This window comes from Pan paniscus, chromosome 5 (genome assembly GCF_029289425.2).
Source record: "Pan paniscus chromosome 5, NHGRI_mPanPan1-v2.0_pri, whole genome shotgun sequence".
Classification (NCBI taxonomy): Eukaryota; Metazoa; Chordata; class Mammalia; order Primates; family Hominidae; genus Pan; species Pan paniscus.
Window position 1 is genome coordinate 99,303,380 of NC_073254.2, and position 13,506 is coordinate 99,316,885.

Sequence of the window (13,506 nt, forward strand, 5' to 3'; positions counted from 1 at the left end):
AAATAGGAGTCTGAGATTCAGCCATCAAACAAGAGAAAGTCCTTGATTCACAGCTATCTATGTGCATAGTTTTGTAGCATTGATCTGGCATGTATCTTGTGTACCTTTGGTGAATTCAGTGTCCATGCTGCTCATGTGATACCTCTCTCAAATCCAAAACCCAAAGAGAGGAATTAACTAGAATTAAGAAATGAGATTTTACCAGGTGGGGTCGAGCTTTGGCGGCCCATATACCATTGCAATATTAAGATTTTTTTGAGCATCCCCCAAGAAATAATTTTTGCCCAATTGAGTGTAATAGTGTACTCACTGGGAATGCATAATGTAAATGAATTTAAACCAATGATAGGACATATTTATACAATTAATATTTTGAATGTGTATTTGCAGGACAGAAATATTTTCCTTTGAATTGTATGACTTTTTTTTTAACATGTAACTTATATTTACAAGAGATAACTCCCCTTTGCCTGGCCCCCCCAAATTTCCCTAAGTTGATTACAGAAGTTGGTGACTCAAAACTCTTTTAACAGAAATTCACTTTGAAGCACACTTTTCCTAGGCACTTCAGGGATCATCTTGTGCTGTAGTGTCCAGCCCCAGACCTTTGGATAATTACAAAGGTAGTAATGGGTGTTGTAAACTATTTTTAATATTTCAAAATACCTAGAGAAAATCCTACTCTTGCTGGAGTTCGTTTCCCTAACGTGCTCAGTCTTTGTTCTATAAAAACAGGACACTAATTCCCTGACATCTCCTTCCCGCCCATTCATGTACCCTGCCTTCTGCCTCTCACAGCTCCCCTTTTTTGTTTGCCACCATTCCTAACCCCCTTAGATATTTGTCAGAATTTTTAACAAAACAAAATTTACTGCTCAGTAAGTGAATTTTTCTAAATATAATATTTTGAAGTACAAGATTTATGGTTAAAAGTTATTAACAGGAGAGCTTAGTAGTGAAAATGTTTCAACTACTGATTTATTCTAACTTTCTACTGAGGTATAAAGAGGTCAAATGCATTTTCCAAGATCATCCAACTGGTTAATAATGGAGGCAGGATTAAGTCCCAAATTTCTGACTAAACCCTGTTATATGTTTCACTACATTATTGCTGTCCTCAGCAGGAACAACGCTAAACACTTGTACCATAAATGGCATGAAGGCCATTTTCTGTGGATAGAGGTTAGTTGTTGCCTTACCCATTTCCCATGGATAAGGCTTGTGAGAGCTAATTTTGCCTACTTGGTGTATGCCAGGGTACTGTCTTCAGCCCAGAGCACAGCAGAAGTCTGAAGTGCAAAATGCTGGTGCAGCATTTTTGACAGATCCTGAAAGCAAGCCTTTGTTGTCTGTGACTGCTGAGTTGTGCTATGATAATTGTGGTTCACAGTGATGTCCCTAAGGCACTACAAGTTTTTAGGATGTGATCTGAAGTATCGAAAAGTAGTTATATTTAGAACAGTCTTAGTATTCACTACATATGATGGCATTCTAAGGTGACAATATGGCAACCCACACAATTTATTTAATTGGACTTTAAAATAAGATTCCTGGAATATAATTTAGTAGAAGAATCAAGGTATACAGTCATATTACTTGTTATTATAGTTTATACTTGTAATAGTTTTACTTTTGCCTCATCAAGGCTTTGCTGACTATTATGGTATGGATGTCATTCACTCTTTACCTCTTTGAATTACTCAAGTTCATTAAAACACAATTAATTCATCAATTATGCATTCATTTAATAAATTCATTGTGCATCTACCATGTATCAGACTTGTGCTAGATACAGGGGAGATACTGATGGGAAAAAAACTATAAAGTATAGCAACTATAACACTTATAGCACAATAAATATGAAATTACAACTGTGATGAGTGTTATTGAAGGGAAGGTATGCCTGTATCACAGTTTATTAAAGGCAGATTTGATGAAATTGAAGATAATAGTAGAGGATTCCTTGAGGAAGGAATGATTAAGCAACAGTCTGAAGAAGTAGCCTTTAACTAAACAAAACAGGCAGAGAAGGGGCTTCCAGGCAGAAGAGCAGCATGTATGAAGTCCCTGTGGCATGAATTGGTTCAATGAAATGTAGCCTAGTGCTGGTGAAGTGCAGAGAAGGTTGGAGAATGTTGTATGAGGTGAAACCAGAGTTAGGACCAAGTTATGCGTGATTTGTAGGTAGCGTTGGGCATTGTGGCTTCATTCTGAAAGCACTGAAATCATTGAAGGAGGTGGGGTGATCAGATTTATGTTTTGAGAAATCATGTGATAGCATTGTGCAGAACAGAGCAGAGGGGAAGAAAGGAGGTATTGAGGCCTACCAGGAGATTATTTTAGAAACAGGAGTGACAAATGATACTTTATTTAGACCATGACCTCTCAACAGGGGCGATACCGCCCCCAACAGGGCTAAAATTGGTTCATGGAGGGCAAAAAAAAAAAAAAAAAATCTTAGCTATTACAATGATTTGTAGCCCTACAAACTCAACCCTAAATAATAAAACCTTATTCCTTAGTATTTAATTTCTATTACTGGGTTTTGCTGTTGTTTTGGGGCATCACATTAGCAGTATAGAAATTGAATAATTGGAAAATAGGCAAAATGTATGGAAGATCAGTGTTACAAAACTATGTAGAATAGATGGCTGTGATTAAAGAACTTTCTAATGCATGATTATTCCATCTTAAGGTCATATTGCAAGAGATGGCCCAAACATCGCTATGGGCTGCTATTGGCCACCTTGTGGATGTTGTTTATATTTGATCCTCATGCTTTTGTGTGCGCATTGGGCTTTCAGAATTAAACTAAAATATTTTATATTGCATTATTTAATTTGACAAAATTAATCAATTCATCATTCATTTTGTCAAATGTTAAAAAGGAAAAAATGCCAACAATATCTGAAAGGATATCTAGCAGCTAAATAAGTTAAAAGATGTTCTCATACTGAGTAAAGGTCAAAAGTTTACTAAAAATAATTTTTAAGAAATTAATGTTATTTATTAATAGTTTTACTTTTGCTGAAAAATATGATTTGAATGTTTTTAAAATTGATCCTATTGCTATCATTATTGTGTAATTCTATATATTAACCATTTGCATCTGTAATTTGATATACTATAATTTATTTAAGCATGTAAATTATATTTGAAGCTACTCAGCATATTGTTTTAAAGTTGAGTTAAATATTGATACCTTTTTAATTTTTAATTTACTTTAACTTGAAAACTTTACTTATTCTTCATTCTGCATTATATATAAAAAGCTTACTTTTTTTTTTATTATACTTTAAGTTCTGGGATACATGTGCAGAACATACAGGTTTGTTATGTAGGTATACACGTGCCGTGGTGGTTTGCTGGACCTATCAACCCATCATCTACATTAGGTATTTCTCCTATTGCTATCCCTCCCCTATCCCCCGACCCCCCGACAGACCCCGGTGTGTGATGTTCCCCTCCCTGTGTCCATGTGTTCTCATTGTTCAACTCCCACTTATGAGTGAGAACATGTGGTGTTTGGTTTTCTGTTCCTGTGTTAGTTTGCTGAGAATGATGGTTTCCAGCTTCATCTATGTCCCTGCAAAGGACGTGACCTCATTCTTTTTTATGGCTGCATAGTATCCCATGGTGTATATGTACCACATTTTCTTTATCCAATCTATAATTGATGGGCATTTGAGTTGGTTCCAAGTCTTTGCTATTGTGAATAGTGCCACAATAAGCATACGTGTGCATGTGTCTTTATAGTAGAATGATTTATAATCCTTTGGTTACACACCCAGTAATGGGATTGCTCTGTCAAATGCTATTTCTAGTTCTAGATCATTGAGGAATTGTCACACTTTCTTCCACAGTGGTTGAACTAATTTACACTCCCACCAACAGTGTAAAAGCATTCCTATTTCTCCACAGCCTTGCCAGTATCTGTTGTTTCTTGACTTTTTCATGATTGCCATTCTAACTGGTGTGAGATGGTATCTCATTGTGGTTTCGATTTGCATTTCTCTAATGACCAGTGATGACGAGTTTTTTTTCATATGTTTGTTGGCCACACAAATGTCTTCTTTTGAGAAGTGTCTGTTCATATCCTTCACCCACTTTTTGATGAGGTTGTTTTTTTGTCTTGTAAATTTGTTTAAATTCCTTGTAGATTCTGGATATTAGCCCTTTGTCAGATGAGTAGATTGCAAAAATTTTCTCCCATTCTGTAGGTTGCCTGTTCACTCTGCTGATAGTTTATTTTGGTGTGCAGAAGGTCTTTAGTTTAATTAGATCCCATTTGTCAATTTTGGCTTTTGTTGCCATTGCTTTTTGTGTTTTAGTCATGAAGTCTTCACCCATGCCTATGTCCTGAATGGTATTGCCTAGGTTTACTTCTAGGGTTTTTATGGTTTTAGGTCTTACATTTAAGTCTTTAATCCATCTTGAGTTAATTTTTTAATAAGGTGTGAGGAAGGGGTCCAGTTTCAGTTTTCTGCATATGGCTAGCCAGTTTTCCCAGCACCATTTATTAAATAGGGAATCCTTTCCCTATTGCTTATTTTTGTCTGGTTTGTCAAAGATCAGATGGTTGTAGATGTGTGGTGTTATTTCTGAGGTCTCTATTCTGTTCCATTGGTCTATATATCTGTTTTGGTACCAGTACCATGCTGTTTTGGTTACTGTAGGCTTGTAGCATAGTTTGAAGTCTAGTAGCGTGATGCCTCCAGCTTTGTTCTTTTGGCTTAGGATTTTTTTGGCTATTCGGGCTCTTTTTTGGTTCCATATGAAATTTAAAGTAGTTTTTTCTAATTCTGCAAAGAAAGTCAATGGTAGCTTGATGGGGATAGCATTTAATCTATAAATTACTTTGGGCAATATGGCCATTTTCACAATATTGATTCTTCCTATCCATGAGCATGGATTGTTTTTCCATTTGTTTGTGTCCCCTCTTATTTTGTTGAGCAGTAGCTTGTAGTTCTCCTTGAAGAGGTCCTTCACATCCCTTGTAAGTTGTATTCCAAGTTATTTTATTCTCTTAGTAGCAATTGTGAATGGGAGTTCACTCATGATTTGGCTCTCTGTTTGACTATTTTTTTTTAAAGTGAAGGCATGTTTATTAAGAAAGTAAGGGAATAACAGAATCACTATACCATAGGCAAAGCAACAGTGTGGGCTGCTCAGCTGCCATTTATATGGTTATTTCTTGATTATATCCTAAACAAGGGGCAAATTATTTATGAGTTTTCCAGGAAAGGGATGGGCAGTTCCCAGAACTGAGGGTTCCTCCCCTCTTTAGACTATATACTGTAACTTCCTGACATTGCCATGGCATTTGTAAACTGTCATGGCAGTGGTGGAAATGTCTTTTAGCATGCTAATGCATTATAATTAGCATGTAATGAGCAGTAAGGATGACCAGAGTTCACTTTTGTTGCCATCTTGGCTTTGGTGGGATTTGGCTGGCTTCTTTTTTTTTTTTTGGCTACCTAGTTTATTTTTTCTTTTATTATTATTTTTTAATTTTATTATTATTATACTTTAAGTTTTAGGGTACGTGTGCACAACGTGCAGGTTTGTTACATATGTATACATGTGCCATGTTGGTGTGCTGCACCCATTAACTTGTCATTTAGCCTTAGGTATATCTCCTAATGCTATCCCTCCCCCCTCCCCCCACCCCACAACAGTCCGCAGTGTGTGATGTTCCCCTTCCTGTGTCCACGTGTTCTCATTGTTAAATTCCCACCTATGAGTGAGAACATGCGGTGTTTGGTTTTTTCTCCTTGTGATAGTTTGCTGAGAATGATGGTTTCCAGCTTCATTCATGTCCCTACAAAGAACATGAACTCATCCTTTTTATGGCTGCATAGGATTCCATGGTGTATATGTGCCACATTTTCTTAATCCAGTCTATCATTGTGGGACATTTGGGTTGGTTCCAAGTCTTTGCTATTGTGAATAGTTCCACAATAAACATACGTGTGCATGTGTCTTTATAGCAGCATGATTTATAATCCTCTGGGTATATACCCAGTAATGGGATGGCTAGGTCAAGTGGTTTTTCTAGTTCTAGATCCCTGAAGAATTGCCACACTGACTTCCACAATGGTTGAACTAGTTTACAGTCCCATCAACAATGTAAAAGTGTTCCTATTTCTCCAGATCCTCTGCAGCACCTGTTGTTTCCTGACTTTTTAATGATTGCCATTCCAACTAGTGTGAGATGGCATCTCATTGTGGTTTTGATTTGCATTTCTCTGATGGCCAGTGAAGATGAGCATTTTTTCATGTGTTTTTTGGCTGCATAAATGTCTTCTTTTGAGAAGGGTCTGTTCATATCCTTTGCCCACTTTTTGATGGGGTTTTTTGTTTTTTTCTTGTAAATTTGTTGGGGTTCATTGTAGATTCTGGATATTAGCCCTTTGTCAGATGAGTAGGTTGCAAAAATTTTCTCCCATTGTGTAGGTTGCCTGTTCACTCTGATGGTAGTCTCTTTTGCTGTGCAGAAGCTCTTTAGTTTAATTAGATCCCATTTGTCAATTTTGGCTTTTGTTGCCATTGCTTTTGGTGTTTTAAACATGAAGTCCTTGCCCATGCCTATGTCCTGAATGATATTGCCTAGGTTTTCTTCTAGGGTTTTTATGGTTTTACGTCTAACATGTAAGTCTTTAATCCATCTTGAATTAATTTTTGTATAAGGTGTAAGGAAGGGATCCAGTTTCAGCTTTCTACATATGGCTAGCCCATTTTTCCCAGCACCATTTATTACACAGGGAATCCTTTCCTCATTTCTTGTTTTTGTCAGGTTTGTCAAAGGTCAGATACTTGTAGATATATGGCATTATTTCTGAGGGCTCTGTTCTGTTCCATTGGTCTATAACTCTGTTTTGGTACCAGTACCATGCTGTTTTGGTTACTGTAGCCTTGTAGTATAGTTTGAAGTCAGGTAGCGCGATGCCTCCAGCTTTGTTCTTTTTGCTTAAGATTCTCTTGGCAATGTGGGCTCTTTTTTGGTTCCATATGCACTTTAAAGTAGTTTTTTCCAATTCTGTGAAGAAAGTCATTGGTAGCTTGATGGGGATGGCATTAAATCTATAAATTACCTTGGGCAGTATGGCCATTTTCACGATATTGATTCTTCCTACCCATGAGCATGGAATGTTCATCCATTTGTTTGTATCTTCTTTTATTTCATTGAGTAGTGGTTTGTAGTTCTCCTAGAAGAGGTCCTTCACGTCCCTTGTAAGTTGGGCTCCTAGGTATTTTATTCTCTTTGAAGCAATTGTGAATGGGAGTTCACTGATGATTTGGCTCTCTGCTTGTCTGTTATTGGTGTATAAGAATGCTTGTGATTTTTGCACATTGATTTTCTATCTTGAGACTTTGCTGAAGTTGCTTATCAGCTTAAGGAGATTTTGGGCTGAGACGATGGGGTTTTCTAGATATACAATCATGTCATCTGCAAAAGGGACAATTTGACTTCCTCTTTTCTTAATTGAATGCCCTTTATTTCCTTCTCCTGCCTGATTGCCCTGGCCAGAACTTCCAACACCATGTTGAATAGGAGTGGTGAGAGAGGGCATCCCTGTCTTGTGCCAGTTTTCAAAGGGAATGCTTCCAGTTTTTGTCCATTCAGTATGATATTGGCTGTGGATTTGTCATAGATAGCTCTTATTATTTTGAGATATGTCCCATCAATACCTAATTTATTGAGAGTTTTTAGCATGAAGGGCTGTTGAATTTTGTCAAAGGCCTTTTCTGCATCTATTGAGATAATCATGTGGTTTTTGTCATTGGTTCTGTTTATATGCTGGATTACGTTTACTGATTTGCATATGTTGAACCAGCTTTGCATCCCAGGGATGAAGCCCATTTGATCATGGTGGATAAACTTTTTGATGTGCTGCTGGATTTGGTTTGCCAGTATTTTATTGAGGATTTCTACATCAATGTTCATCGAGGATATTTGTCTAAAATTCTCTTTTTTTGTTGTGTCTCTGTCAGGCTTTGGTATCAGGATGATGCTGGCCTCATGAGTTAGGGAGGATTCCCTCTTTTTCTATTGATTGGAATAGTTTCAGAAGGAATGGTACCAGCTTCTCCTTGTACCTCTGGTAGAATTCGGCAGTGGATCCATCTGGTCCCGGACTTTTATTGGTTTGTAAGCTATTAATTATTGCTTCAATTTCAGAGCCTGTTATTGGTCTATTCAGAGATTCAACTTCTTCCTGGTTTAGTCTTGGGAGGGTGTAAGTGTCGAGGAATTTATCCATTTCTTCTAGATTTTCTAGTTTATTTGCGTAGAGGTGTTTATAGTATTCTCTGATGGTAGTTTGTATTTCTGTGGGATCGGTGGTGATATCCCCTTTATCATTTTTTATTGCATCTATTTGATTCTTCTCTCTTTTCTTCTTTATTAGTCTTGCTAGCGGTCTATCAATTTTGTTGATCTTCTCAAAAAACCAACTCCTGGATTCATTAATTTTTTGAAGGGTTTTTTGTGTCTCTATGTCCTTCAGTTCTGCTCTGATCTTAGTTATTTCTTGCCTTCTGCTAGCTTTTGAATGTGTTTGCTCTTGCTTCTCTAGTTCTTTTAATTGTGATGTTAAGGTGTCAATTTTAGATCTTTCCTGCTTTCTCTTGTGGGCATTTAGTGCTATAAATTTCCCTCTACACACTGCTTTGAATGTGTCCCAGAGATTCTGGTATATTGTGTCTTTGTTCTCGTTGGTTTCAAAGAACATCTTTGTTTCTGCCTTAATTTCATTATGTACCCAGTAGTCATTCAGGAGCAGGTTGTTCAGTTTCCATGTAGTTGAGTGGTTTTGAGTGAGTTTCTTAATGCTGAGTTCTAGTTTGATTGCACTGTGGTCTGAGAGACAGTTTGTTATAATTTCTGTTCTTTTACATTTGCTGAGGAGTGCTTTACTTCCAACTATGTGGTCAATTTGGGAATAGGTGTGGTGTGGTGCTGAGAAGAATGCATATTCTGTTGATTTGGGGTGGAGAGTTCTGTAGATCTCTATTAGGTCCACTTGGTGCAGAGCTGAGTTCAATTCCTGGATATCCTTGTTAACTTTCTGTCTCACTGATCTGTCTGATGTTGACAGTGGGATGTTAAAATCTCCCATTATTTTTGTGTGGGAGTCTAAGTCTCTTTGTAGGTCACTCAGGACTTGCTTTATGAATCTGGGTGCTCCTGTATTGGGTGAACATATATTTACGATAGTTAGCTCTTCTCGTTGAATTGATCCCTTTACCATTATGTAATGGCCTTCTTTGTCTCTTTTGATCTTTGTTGGTTTAAAGTCTGTTTTATCCAAGACTAGAATTGCAACCGCTGCCTTTTTTTGTTTTCCGTTTGCTTGGTAGATCTTCCTCCATCCCTTTATTTTGAGCCTATGTGTGTTTCTGCACGTGAGATGGGTTTCCTGAATACAGCACACTGATGGGTCTTGACTCTATCCAGTTTGCCAGTCTGTGTCTTTTAATTGGAGCATTTAGCCCATTTACATTTAAGGTTAATATTGTTATGTGTGAATTGATCCTGCCATTATGATTTTAGCTGGTTATTTTGCTCGTTAGTTGATGCAGTTTCTTCCTCGCCTTGATGGTCTTTACAATTTGGCATGGTTTTGCAGTGGCTAGTACCAGTTGTTCCTTTCCACGTTTAGTGCTTCCTTCAGGAGCTCTTTTAGGGCAGGCCTCATAGTGACAAAATCTCTCAGCATTTGCTTGTCTGTAAAGGATTTTATTTCTCCTTCACTTATGAAGCTTAGTTTGGCTGGATATAAAATTCTGGGTTGAAAATTCTTTTCTTGAAGAATGTTGAATATTGGCCCCCACTCTCTTCTGGCTTGTAGAGTTTCTGCCGAGAGATCAGCTGTTAGTCTGATGGGCTTCCCTTTGTGGGTAACCCGACCTTTCTCTCTGGCTGCCCTTAACATTTTTTCCTTCATTTCAACTTTGGTGAATCTGACAATTATGTGTCTTGGAGTTGCTCTTCTTGAGGAGTATCTTTGTGGCTTTCTCTGTATTTCCTGAATTTGAATGTTGGCTTGCCTTGCTAGATTGGGGAAGTTCTCCTGGATAATATCCTGCAGAGTGTTTTCCAACTTGGTTCCATTCTCCCCATCACTTTCAGGTACACCAGTCAGATGTAGATTTGGTCTTTTCACATAGTCCCATATTTCTTGGAAGCTTTGTTTGTTTCTTTTTATTCTTTTTTCTCTAAACTTCTCTACTCACTTCATTTCATTAATTTTGTCTTCTATCAATGATACCCTTTCTTCCAGTTGATCGCATCAGTTACTGAGGCTTGTGCAGTCGTCACGTAGTTCTCGTCCTGTGGTTTTCAGCTCCATCCAGTCCTTTAAGGACTTCTCTGCATTGGTTATTCTAGTTATCCATTCGTCTAATTTTTTTTCAAGGTTTTTAACTTCTTTGCCATTGGTTCGAACTTTCTCCTTTAGCTCGGAGTAGTTTGATCTTCTGAAGCCTTCTCCTCTCAAGTCGTCAAAGTCATTCTCTGTCCAGCTTTGTTCCATTGCTGGTGAGGAGCTGCGTTCCTTTGGAGGAGAGGTGCTCTGATTTTTAGAGTTTCCAGTTTTTCTGCTCTGTTTTTTCCCCATCTTTGTGGTTTTATCTACCTTTGGTCTTTGATGATGGCGATGTACAGATGGGTTTTTGGTGTGGATGTCCTTTCTGTTTGTTAGTTTTCCGTCTACCAGTCAGGCCCCTCAGCTGCAGGTGTGTTGGAGTTTGCTGGAGGTCCATTCCAGACCCTGTTTGCCTGGGTATCAGCAGCGGTGGCTGCAGAATAGCAGATATTGGTGAATCGCAAATGCTGCTGCCTGATCTTTCCTCTGGAACTTTTGTCTCAGAGGAGTACCCTGCTGTGTGAAGTGTCATTCCGCCTCTACTGGGGGATGCCTCCCAGTTAGGCTACTCGGGGGTCAGGGACCCAATTGAGGAGGCAGTCTGCCCGTTCTCAGATCTCAAGCTGTGTGCTGGGAGAACCACTACTATCTTCAAAGCTGTCAGACAGGGACATTTAAATCTGCAGAGGTTTCTGCTGCCTTTTATTTGTCTGTGCCCTGCCCCCAGCGGTGGAGCCTATAAAGGCAGGCAGGCCTCGTTGAGCTGTGGTGGGCTCCACCCAGTTCAAGCTTCCTGGCCACTTTGTTTACTCAAGCCTCGGCAATGGTGGGCACCCCTCCCCCAGCCTCGCTGCCACCTTGCAGGTGATCTCAGACTGCTGTGCTAGCAATGAGCGAGGCTCCGTGGGCATAGGACCCTCCAAGCCATGTGTGGGATATAACCTCCTGGTGTGCCGTTTGTTAAGCCCGTTGGAAAAGTGCAGTATTAGGGTGGGAGTGACCCAATTTTCCAGGTGCCCTCTGTCACCCCTTTCTTTGACTAGGAAAGGGAATTCCCTGACCCCTTGTGCTTCCCGGGTGAGGTGATGCCTTGCCCTGCTTCAGCTCATGCACGGTGTGCTGCACCCACTGTCCTGCACCCACTGTCCGGCACTCCCCAGTGAGATGAACCTGGTACCTTAGTTGGAAATGCAGAAATCACTCGTCTTCTGCATCGCTCATGCTGGGAGCTGTAGACTGGAGCTGTTCCTATTTGGCCATCTTGGCTCCACCCCCTTGGCCGGCTTCTTTACCATATGCTGTTTTATCAGCAAGGTCTTTGTGACCTTTCTGTAGGTTGCCTGTTCACTCTGATGTAATGTTATTAATAGTTTTACTTTTGTTGGAAAATATGATTTGACCTCCTATCTCATCCTGTGACTAAGAATGACTTAACCTCCTGGGAATTCAGCCCAGTAAGTCTCAGCCTTATTTTTACCCAGCCCCTATTTAAGATGGAGTAGCTCTTGTTCAAACGCCTCTGACATATTTCCCCCTTCCTTTTTGTAACAGAACCCTTAATCCTAAGGGTTCTAGAGCAGCAAAGATCCATCTTCTGTAACTTCTTCAGGCTGAATAGGGGTGATGATATTCTTGCTTAACTATTAGGGTCTCTTGTATTTGGGGTAGAGAGGAGCTCAGTCAGAAAGCATCAGTATGGCCATTTATAACTCCAGGTTTCAACAAAAGGTGATATATGGAAGATTAACAAGTGTTCGATTTAAGAAAATGTTTGGTAAGCTTATCCTGCATTCCTACACAACGAGTACAACAGGAATATATTGCACAACAGTAAAGCAAAGTAAGTAAAATTATCCCAAGTAAACTAAATAACAAGACTCTCCATGAACTGGGCAACTGTTGGAAACAAGCTGATGTGGGGTTGCTAGCTGATACCAATACATACCCAGAATTAGAATACTAATCCAGATTTTTACATTACCAGTCCCTCCTGTTTCTTTTGAGCACTGGCCAGAGATCACTGGTTGGTTCACAGGAATAAGCGGGGTTAGTCTAAATTGCTGGGAAAAAGAAAACTCAAAAACAACTGATGAGACTAGAATCAAATAACAGGTATACCTTAGTTCTTGAAACATAATTTTCCTCTTTCTGGTTTCCCATTTTTACTAAAGACATATCATGGGAAGACCAATTTGCTTTATTATACTTGGCCTGATTATTGGTATAAAGTGCAGCAAGAATAATTATTTTTCATATAAGCTTTTTACATTGGCTTTTATGGAACTTTGTTCCATAAAAGGAATCTCAGATAAGACTGTTTTTAAACCTGAGCCTAGCCATGAGTTTTTATCATCAAATACCTATGAACAGGGTAAATTCCTCTCTTCTTGAGGTACCAAGATAACCTGAGGCTCCTGGGCCTGTTAGAAAGTGACATTCTTTACTTACCACAGGTCAGGAACCCTGCACAGGGACTGTGTAGACAAGGTATGAGGCCAGTTTTCCAAAGAGGCTTTTATTGGCTCTATAAGTCAAGTTTGAGTCCTTAAAAGAAAGCAAGCCACTCCAGTCAAAGCCTTGGTAAAATAACCAATTTCTCCAACTGTGTCTTGTTACAAAATAATTCCTTTTTTTGGTAAAGTTTTTTTTTTAATTTTATTTTACTTTAAGTTCCAGGATACACATGCAGAACGTGAAGGTTTGATACATAGGTAAACATATATAATTGATACATAGGTGCGACATGGTGTTTTACTGCACCTATCAACCCATCACCTAGGTATTAAGCCCCACATGCATTAGCAGTTTGTCCTGATGCTCTCCCTCGCCTCTCTCCCCTGACGGTCCCTGGTGTGTGTTGTTTCCTTCCCTGTGTCCATGTGTTCTCATTGTTCAGCTCTCACTTATGAGTAAGAACATGTGTTGTTTGGTTTTCTGTTCCTGTTTTAGCTTGCTGAGGATGATGGCTTCTAGCTGCATCCATGTCCCTGCAAAGGACATGATCTTATTCATTTTTATGGCTGTGTAGTATTCCATGGTTTATATGTACCACATTTTCTTTATCCAGTCTATCATTGATGGGCATTTAGTTTGATTCCATGTCTTTGCTATTGTGAATAATGTTGCAATAAACATA